The sequence below is a fragment of the Periplaneta americana genome, chromosome 4, assembly GCF_040183065.1.
Source record: "Periplaneta americana isolate PAMFEO1 chromosome 4, P.americana_PAMFEO1_priV1, whole genome shotgun sequence".
Taxonomy (NCBI): domain Eukaryota; kingdom Metazoa; phylum Arthropoda; class Insecta; order Blattodea; family Blattidae; genus Periplaneta; species Periplaneta americana.
This window is the reverse complement of record NC_091120.1, coordinates 25050559-25061915: the sequence shown is the minus strand read 5'-3', so window position 1 is coordinate 25061915 and position 11357 is coordinate 25050559.

Here is an 11357-nt window from a genome sequence, read left to right as displayed (position 1 = left end):
TTTTTGAGGCAACGTAACAGTCAATAGATTGTAGGTTCCAGTACCACGGATAACAAACGCTGCCTACCAGGTGTATAAAACATAAAAGAAATTTCGAGAATTATCGAGTACTTGGCAAGCAAAAAAGATCGAGATAGTTCCAGTGACGAGAAGATCTATTATTACTGCTTCTATGTAGCAAGAAGAACGGAAACTACTTTCTGAAAAAATATTTTTCGCTTAATGGAAATAGTTTCCGTTTTTACCGCTAGAGACTAGATGGAAGCAGAAACTGTCGCGGACGGAGCCCCTGAGAATTATTCGCGGAGCCCCAAGGGCTCCGCGGAGCACACTTTGGGAACCGCTGCTCTAGAGCTAAGTTAAAAAGTAAAGTTGATAGTGCATCTCCTTGCTTTAGCCCACAGTGAATTGGAAATGCATCTGACAGAAACTGACCTATACGAACTCTGCTGTACGTTTCACTGAGACACATTTTAATTCTAGGAAAAATAAATTAGAAACACAAAAGAAATATCAGTGATCATTCAAAAAAGATTATGTCCACCCTGGGTTGATCAAAAAATTTAGTTCAATATTTAAACGTGTTTAAAATACAAATAACACAGTTCTGATTTTAAAATGTGTATGAAACAGTATCCACAGTGTCATAAGAAACTAGCATAATGTAAGTATTTACTGTTTTCAGAGGTAAGTTATATTAAAGATAACTGTTGTTTGTCTCTCTTGAAAATTTTATTTACGTGACTAAATACGTTTTGTTCGCCACCTCCTCAATTATTAGTATTACAGACCAGTACAGAGGTATAGCTAAATCTGTGACGGGAGCACCTTACATTATTAACTAAACTTATGGCAAAAATTGTGGAGATACTTCGTACTAAAATTGTCAAAGTTGTAGGCCTACTGTCCTTGTAAGACAATGCACCTGCTTACAAGTTCCTGATTGCGATGCAGAAAGTTGATGAAGATGACTGAGTTTATTGACCATCCCTCATATTCGTCTCAGAATATCACCCATATCCGAAACTAAAGAGAAAATTAAGCTGGTACAAATTTGGTACATTAGGCCTATAGAAAAAATCTGTACAAACTGGTAGAATTTTCAGAGAAATCTGGTACATTTTAATTTCGGCCGGTGGCAACACTGACAGGAGATAATGGGCTAGGGTGGCCAGTTCCTTTTCTCCTCCATTGTTTACATCGCCGATTAGCTACATATTACACTAATGAGACTTCAGATGCATACAAACAATTGAAGATGTAACATTCTAAATGTGCTAAGTGCTAATTTTTCAAATTTAATTTTATTCTATATAAGGGCGGAACATCTATATGAGAATATCATACCACAGTCTACTATATACAGTCACGAAGCTTGAGTTTTGAGGGTGCTAGAAACAATAGAGTGTGACGGTACTATTTTGCATTTCCTGCAATGAGGCGATATTAGCAATCCTAGTGGTGAGCAACTATGTAATGTTTGCATATTTACTACGTATTGAGCTTCGCGACTGTATATACTAGACTGTGATCATATTAAATAATGTCTTCGTCCTAGCTCAACAGTAAGGGACTCATACGTTGTGCCAAAAGCCGGTGCTACAAGTATCTCAACATGCATTTCGCAGTGTTTTCCATCAGTAGCCTATCTCAGAAAGTTGTTTTTGGCACTTATTACATTTAGAATGTTAGATCCCCAATTGTTCTTCCTCTGACACATATAGTCAAGTGGGATGCCTGATATAATAGACATAGATGCATATATCAGCCAGAGTTGCCCTGGGTAGCGCAGTCGGTATAGTGCTGGTCTTCTGTGCTCGAGATTACGGGTTCGATCCCGGCCCAGGTCGATAGCATTTAAGTGTGCTTAAATGCGACAGGCTCATGAGTAGATTTACTGGCATGTAAAAGAACTCCTGCGGGACAATTCCGGCACACCGGCGACGCTGATATAACCTCGGCAGTTGCGAACGTCGTTAAATAAAACATAAAATAAATTTATATCAGCCAGAACCTCAATCAGAGGCAAAATCAGCAATAAATTTTATTTCTTAAAAGGTTTGTTCTTGTGTAAGACAAAGCAATAAATTAAATAATACAGGCAGTATATCTCCAAATTTTCCTGTCACACAAATTGATAAGAGATAACATTTTCTTCAATGATTTGTAACATGGAGACCAATAAGCATTCGGTATGTATTCGAGAATTCGTGTGACTTGCTGCATAATTTGTAACGCGATGTCGTCATGGTTAGTAGCCTATATTATTTCAAACCCAGAGAGAAAGTGAGACTTGAAATGAGAGAAACAGAGTCAACGCATAATTCACGAAATGAGGATCTATTGTAATTGTTAATCACCAAGAACATGAACACGCAGAGAGCGTTCGGTTCAACAAAACAGAGAAGCATTGTTGTTTGTTGCTAGGAAATGAATATCTATTTGTGATTTTACAATTCATAAGTCTGCAATGGAACAATTTTATTGAAATGAGCGAACTGGAAATATTTTAAGCATAGCTTAATACTGTAAATTCTTTTTGCTGTATCCAAGTCAACACACTGTACAACATCATCATCTTTAGGCGACAGAAAAATAGGATCAAGAAGTCATTCACGATGCAGCATAATGGTATGTAACTTACTATATTTCAAATAAAATTTTGGTCATTCCTGGAATTAGACAAGTACTGATGTTCAGAAAGTTAATAATGTTAATGTTATTCAACTGGGACTCAATCATCCACTAGACTTACTGGGGAAATAGTGTATAGTTGCCAGTTTTTCAAATACGGGAGACTTTAAAGGCAATTAATTATTATGTACAGTACTCCAGGAAAACAGAGAGCGTTTGGAATTGTAAGGATTACATCAGCTGCTTGTTTATGCGGATGACGTGAATATGTTAGGAGAAAATGCACAAATTATTACGGAAAACATGGGAATTTTATTTGAAGCAAGTAAGGAGATAGGTTTGGAAGTAAATCCCGAAAAGACAAAATATATGATTGTCTCGTGACCAGAACATAGTACGGATTGGAAATATACAATTTGGAAATTTATCCTTTGAAAGGTGAAAAAATTCAAATATCTTGGAGCAACAGCAACAAATATAAATGACACTCGAGAGGAAATTAAACGAAGAATAAATAAATAAAATGCCTATTATTATTCAGTTGAGAAGCTTTCATCATCCAGTATACTCTCAAAAAGGCCGAATCTTAGAATTTATAAAACGGTTATATTACCGGTTGTTCTGTATAGGTCTAGTTGTGAAACTTGGACTCTCACTTTGCGAGAGGAACAGATGTTAAGGTGTTTGAGAATAAGGTGCTTAGGAAAATATTTGGGGCTAAGAGGGATGAAGTTACAGGAGAATGGAGAAAGTCACACAACACAGAACTGCACGCATTGTATTCTTCACCTGACATAATTAGGAACATTAAATCCAGACGTTTGAGATGAGCAGGCCATGTAGCACGTATGGGCGAATCCAGAAATGCATATAGAATGTTAGTTGGGAGGCCAGACGTAGATTTAAAATTGATTTGAGGAAGGTGGGATATGATTGTAGAGACTGTATAAGTCTAGTTGTGAAACTTGGACTCTCACTTTGCGAGAGGAACAGAGGTTAAGGTGTTTGAGAATAAGGTGCTTAGGAAAATATTTGGGGCTAAGAGGGATGAAGTTACAGGAGAATGGAGAAAGTCACACAACACAGAACTGCACGCATTGTATTCTTCACCTGACATAATTAGGAACATTAAATCCAGACGTTTGAGATGAGCAGAGCATGTAGCACGTATGGGCGAATCCAGAAATGCATATAGAGTGTTAGTTGGGAGGCCAGACGTAGATTTAAAATTGATTTGAGGAATTTGGGATATGATTGTAGAGACTGGATTACTCTTGCTCAGAATAGGGACCGATGGCGGGCTTATGTTAGAGCGGCAATGAACCTCCGGGTTCCTTAAAAGCCATAAGTAGGCCCTAAGTAAGTAATCAATATACAGTTCGTAATAATAAACGTACCCGAAAGTTTGTCTATTAAACAATTCTGAACATGGGCTTTGTTGAAATATCGTTTAATGTTGAAATGACGAGTAGAAATAAATTGGATGGGACACAGTAAACAAGCAATTCTTTCGCCTTCAACAACAAAATAATCATATTCCCATTTCCTTTGGAAGTAGTATTTCTTCACGGGTTTAGATTTTGCCATGTTCCAGTCCTCTTCAAACTGCATTAAGCGTATTATGTACCTACCGCCGCGAGGATGAATGTTGATACAGACCAGCGCAACTAGAACGCTATGACCACACTGATAGAAGAGATGGGTGGGGTAGAAGGGGTACGAAGGCAGTCGCTCTGAGGAGCTACAGTTCTGCAGGTCTGTATTAGTTGGAAGACCTGAGGGGAAAGGACCTTAGAGGAGGCCGAAACGTGGATGTGAGGATAATATTAAAATGGATTCTTAGGGAGGTGGGATATAATGGTAGGACTGAGTTAATTTTGCTCAGGATAAGGACCGATGGCGGGCTTATGTGAGGGCGGCAATGAACCTCCGGGTTACTTAAAAGTCATTTGTAAGTAACTTCTGGATATATCGTGTTTGATAAATAGACTGTTTTATTTTTTCAATAAATAGACCTTATTTTCAGACAAGACGCCATGGTACATTTAAAACAACATTAATTAATAGTTATATGGTCTTCTTCTTCTTGTCCACATCATAGATTAGGCTTTAGGTCTGTTCCGCTCTTACAGCAAACCTTTCCATCTCGTCTTTGGTCTTCCGATATCTCTCCTGCATATAGATATTTATTATTTTAGGTATTCTTGTCGATTCCATTCTTCTCAAGTGCTGCATCCATTTGCCTCTATATTCTTGAATTCGATCATTTATTGCATAAACATTCAGTTCACTTCTAATATGTTAATTCCTAATTAAATCTAATCTAGTGCATCCTTTGTTCTCTTCAAGAAACTCATTTCAGTACTTTGGATTATAAATTGAATTTTTTATGTAGGGCCCCAAGATTCATTACCATACAGGAGGACAGGTGAGGCCATTGTTTTATAAAATTTCATTCTTGTTTCTTTTCTCGTTTTATTTTTCAATGTTCTATGTATTGTTCCAGAAGTCATTTGAAATTTATTCAACTTTGTTTGTACGTCTTTTATACTTTCGTTATGTATTATATTTCACATCCCAAATAATTAAAGTTTGAAACTTGTTCCAGAGGTTCACCTTCCAAAATTATTTTTGATCTACGGTTTTTCCTTTTTATATTTTAAAACTGTATTCAGAAGAAATATTATTTAAGTGCTGTAAAGAATACTGCAAATCACCTTCATTATTTTACCCCTTAGCGGCATCGAGCTTATGCTTCCCGCAATACACTCCGACACAGATAGACTACGCCCACATATGCGTGAAGTTTCGCTACAGATTCCCAGGACGGAGCTTAGTGTTCATTATTATTTTAATGTTATCGTACAAGATTCTAAGAACAATTTATTAGGTGTAGGAGGTAGCCATATTTTTGTTATATGATTTCGTAATTATTTACACCTGTGGTCCAGGTCATTAACCCTTAAATTGGCAAAGTATCCTATAGGATACACCAGGTTAATAGGCTATATGCTATAATTTTAATAGTACAATACAAAAAAATTGATAGGAAAATTAAAATTTCACAATACTATAATATTGTACGACATAATGTAAAATATGGACATTGCGATAGTTGTTTTCTTTACAGTCCGACACGGTTTAATAAACTAGTGTGAGAAATGAAGTTTTGTCAATTTAAGGGTTAACAAACTTTTGATACGCTATATCGAAGGTATGTTTCTTTATTTACATTTAAAATATACATTAAGAAACTATTATCAAATACCTTACTATAATAATACCGGACAGTCAGCAATTTTACGCGCGAACGACGCTGGTGCTGCTATCTAGGCTGCCGGTGTGGTGATACTCGTGAAACAAGCTGTAATCAACTGCAATGTATATTGTTGCTGGGCTAGTTAATAGTTTTATTAATTAGTGCTGTGTTAAAATGTCAGGGTGTATATTATGTGCTGTTTATAATTGCTACAAAATTACAGCATTACAAATTGCTCCAAGTCATATTTTCGATTTCCGAGGGATCATAAAACGTGAGTCAACAACATTCTTTAGTAGGACTAATTCCTTTGTCTCTGTGTTGATAGAAAAATACAAATTAGCTTTTTTTATTTAGACCTAATAAATGAATAGAAGTTAAAATATATAGGACATTTTAAGGTTTTATCAAATTAAGTTTTATTGTTGCCCACATGCCTTTACTAATTATTACAAGTATCAGATTACTATCAATTTTATCTTTGCAGTTGTCATCAATGCGCATATAAAGTATTATTGTAAATTCATTCTTAATGTCGGAATTGATTTTGTCTCACTAAAGCAAAGAGAAAATATGTAATTATTAATTATGGAAAGTAATATGAAGTATACAATATTTCTCATAATAGGGCCTATGCAGCTTTGATATAAGATAGTCATTTTACATTAAATACTATTCAACGTTTCTTAAGTGTTTCATATATTATTCCACATTAGTAACTCACGTGCATCAGTTATTCAGAGATTTCAAAAAGGCATATGACTCGGTTAAGAGAAGTTTTATATGATATTCTTATTGAATTTGGTATTCCCAAGAAACTAGTTCGATTAATTAAAATGTGTCTCAGTGAAACGTACAGCAGACTTCGTATAGGTCAGTTTCTGTCAGATGCGTTTCCAATTCACTGTGGGCTAAAGGAAGGAGATGCACTATCACCTTTACTTTTTAACTTTGCTCTAGAGTATGCCATTAGGAAAGTCCAGGATAACAGAGAGGGTTTGGAATTGAACGGGTTACATCAGCTGCTTGTCTATGCGGATGACGTGAATATGTTAGGAGAAAATCCACAAACGATTAGGGAAAACACGGGAATTTTACTGGAAGCAAGTAAAGAGATAGGTTTGGAAGTAAATCCCGAAAAGACAAAGTATATGATTATGTCTCGTGACCAGAATATTGTACGAAATGGAAATATAAAAATTGGAAATTTATCCTTTGAAGAGGTGGAGAAGTTCAAATATCTGGGAGCATCAGTAACAAATATAAATGATACTCGGGAGGAAATTAAACACAGAATAAACATGGGAAATGCCTGTTATTATTCGGTTGAGAAACTTTTATCATCCAGTCTGCTGTCGAAAAATCTGAAAGTTAGAATTTATAAAACAGTTATATTACCGGTTGTTCTGTATGGTTGTGAAACTTGGACTCTCACTTTGAGAGAGGAACAGAGATTAAGGGTGTTTGAGAATAAGATGCTTAGGAAAATATCTGGGGCTAAGTGGGATGAAGTTGCAGGAGAATGGAGAAAGTTACACAACACAGAACTGCATGCATTGTATTCTTCACCTGACATAATTAGGAACATTAAATCCAGACGTTTGAGATGGGCAGGGCATGTAGCACGTATGGGCGAATCCAGAAATGCATATAGAGTGTTAGTTGGGAGGCCGGAGGGAAAAAGATCTTTAGGGAGGCCGAGACGTAGATGGGAAGATAATATTAAAATGGATTTGAGGGAGGTGGGATATGATGATAGAGAATGAATTAATTTTGCTCAGGATAGGGACCAATGGCGGGCTTATGTGAGGGCGGCAATGAACCTCCGGGTTCCTTAAAAGCCAGTAAGTAAGTAACTCACGTTTTAAACAATAGTCCGAATCCCGCTATGTTAATATTTGTATATGTGGACGTAATTCCATCCCGCTGCGCTAGATGTCAGGTCCGCGATATTTCGCACTCACGCCAATGCTGCTAGTATACAGCTGTCAGGTATTATTATAGTAAGGTATTTGCTATTATATACATAAAACAGAAATACAAATTAAGGAATTTACCCCCTTAAGAGCAAACGCTCGTGGTTGGGAGTTAACCGACTCGTAGATAAGCAGAAAGAAGACAAAATAAACAAGTTTATGTAAGTAATAAAATAACACAGATTAGAAAACAAGAGCCTATATGATAAATAACAATTAGGCCTACAATTGAAAATGTACATTGCACTCGTACATTATGTTTTACTACTTTGTTACCTCTGCTCACTTTATACCAGCATTTAAATGTGGCATACTCTCGCACACAAATTGAGTATACGGCAGGATTAGGCCGCTGATCTAAATAATAATTATCTACTGTTTAACACAATCGCATAGGCATCACGAAGTGGGCGTGGTCGGCTTGACATAATTTACATCTTAGTCGTATTGAATAAGAATATTAATATAAAAGGAAAAATGTTCGTCATTTGCTGTAACTCGTCTATAATCTTAATTCAGCTGGAATGAATACAGTACCACAGTTTAGTATTTACAGTTGCGAAGCTCAATACTTACTAAATATGCAAACATAGACAGTTGAAATATGCATCCATAGATAGTTGCTAGCCACCAGGATCGCTAATATCGCCTCATCACAGACTCTTTCCTTAGAAGACGATAATAGTACATTATGCAACGAGCCTATAATGAAAGTAATTAAGAAGTGAGTATGGATATTTATGAAACGAGCGCAAGCAAATTTCATAATTTTCATACGAGCTTCTTAATTACTATTATAGGCGAGTTTCATACGACTTTTTATGCTCGACCATATTTCTAACTTGATATTATTAATTTTATTTGTATCCGACCTTTGAGCAATGTCCCGTATGTTGTGAGATGTGCGCAGACGCGAAAGTATTGATTTTTTCCGAGGAACAGATGTCCACATTGCCTTGCTAGGCCATAAGAACCTACAGAGATAACATTGAAATTAAATTTGACATTGAAAAACGAGATGACAAATTGAATTTATTTGAATATTATTTACAATTGACGCTAATTATTATAGTAACAGTACATAACCTTCTGCGACAGTATTAGATTTCCAGCCTCTGTGACTTTTCGCAATTCTCTTTCGACTGCATATCCGAGAATAATCGATACTCGCGGTTTTATAACGGTAGAAAGCTGACCTGTCATTGGCTGAACAGTTGTAACCTGAGTCGTCATTGCCTGAAAGACCTGACCTTTACTTGTATACTTTAATGACATGCATTAAAGGTCTGCTACCAGGTGTATAATTACTACATTTCGGCATGGTCGAGCATAAAATGTATTGTACTTTTGATATCGTGTTCTTTTGAAAAATTAACACCTTCCTTCCACTATTGAAATACGAAATACATAAGGTTTATATATTATTTTCATAAAGTATTATTATATTTTATAAACTCACCTTCCTGGATCTTTCGGAAGGATAACACTGACCTCTTTTTCTTAGAATTTATAGTGCAACAAACGTCTCCTTGTCCCATATTATTACTCAAATTATTGTATTTTAGCCATTTACAGTTATTACAACCGATAACGAACATTTCACAGTTTACACAACTTTTCACAACAATGCGAAATACGACACAGTCAATGCCTTTTCGATCTAGACCAGGCCGTAATATATGTTCGGGTTTTCTATTTCAGTGTATGGAGCTCAGTGAATTATTATATTATAACTTTATTGCGTATCATAGCTAAGTTTTATTTAGTGTAATGTGTCCATAAGTTCCCTTTACTTCTTGTTGCATTATATGTTGGAGAAATAATTACAAAACTGTGTTATTTTAATGTGAAGAGAATTTTACATGTTAACATAATATTTTCGCATCTTTTTTTAAGTTTAGAATGGAAGCTATTTTGAGGTATAATAAAAAAGAATTTACATTGTGATTTTAATATAGCACATCTACCTTCCTTGATAGAGACAGAAAATTTATCATACCACTCTTATGAAATTAGTGTACGTACGATTGTTACTTCGTCTCTTAGGTAGTAGATAAATATAATAATTCAATACTCAATTGTAGTATTAAAATACAGACAAATTGAATGTGCGGAGTATCATACATGACATTATGCTTAATTATAATGTATAATTGCGAATTTAGGAATATAAGATATAGTAAAAATAACCTATATTATTTCCATACGAATGGCAGGGCATTGGAGACCACTAAAATTAGACAGAAAGGGGCAACTGGGACAGTAAACATAACCTATAATTTCAACATATCTAAATATTCGTGCGGTGCAACTGAAAATTATTGAATCGTGCATAAATTAATGTACAAGAATTTCGCAATATTTAATCGAAATAAAGGCAGGTAGGTCTATTACACATAATAAAATAATATTACACCTTAACTCGCAAGGAATTATGTCTGAAGTGTCTCCTAATCATTGTTTAAAATTTATTAATGCAATTACATACATTTTAGAGAAATATATGTTACTCTTTATGCATTCCAATTAATTTATATGGTTGAGACGCCCCCCTTCGTGATCGGGTTAAGCGAGTTACATGGTCTGCCTTACGGCCTGTATTAGATCACGATGCCAGTGACACAGTCTATTGATCCTAGTACACACAGCGCTCCAAGCGGCTAGCAACTTTCGCGAGAAATGCAAAAAATCACCCGAAGCTTCGCGACTGTATATACTAGACTGTGACAGTACTGTCATATTGTATTCTGGTAAAATATTAGAGGAGACACGGCCTCCCTTGCCTCCCCTGAAAATCCGCCGCCGATTTCCTCCTCATCGATTCTACTTCAGCAGTGTCGTAATGTACTGCATCACGAGACCAACAATTCGGACATGTGTTTTAAAATAATTACACTAACACCTTAAATACTTACAAATAAATAAACATAATACGTTATTAATTTGCCAGTGTAATCAAAGGCCGCCAGTCCTAGACAACTCAGCCTACCTGTGACGTACGTGCAGTATGAGACTTGTGCAGCTAGTGACGTCTTCCAAGAACAAGTGTAGCAGGTTGCGGTGCAGCACGGGGATTTCAGTACACAGTATTAACACAGTCTACTATACAGTCACGAAGCTTGAGTTTGGAGGGTGCTGGAAACAATAGACTGTGACGGTTCTATTTTGCATTGCCTGTAATGAGGCGATATTAGCGATCCTAGTGGTGAGCAACTACCTAATGTTTACATATTTACTACGTATTGAGCTTCGCGACTGTATATACTAGACTGTGGTATTAACCTGGCTATACCTTTGGATTAACGGTTGACAACCGGAAACACCGTTTGCTACCCCCTTCCACGACTGGAGTTCGATAATACTGGCGTAAAATACAAAGAAATCACTTTACTAGGTATAGGAGGGAAGAAAAATAGTTAATCCATTTACGTAAACTTGGAAATATCGCGATTTTCAGTTTGATAATTTTCATTAGGTTTTTGTTTAAT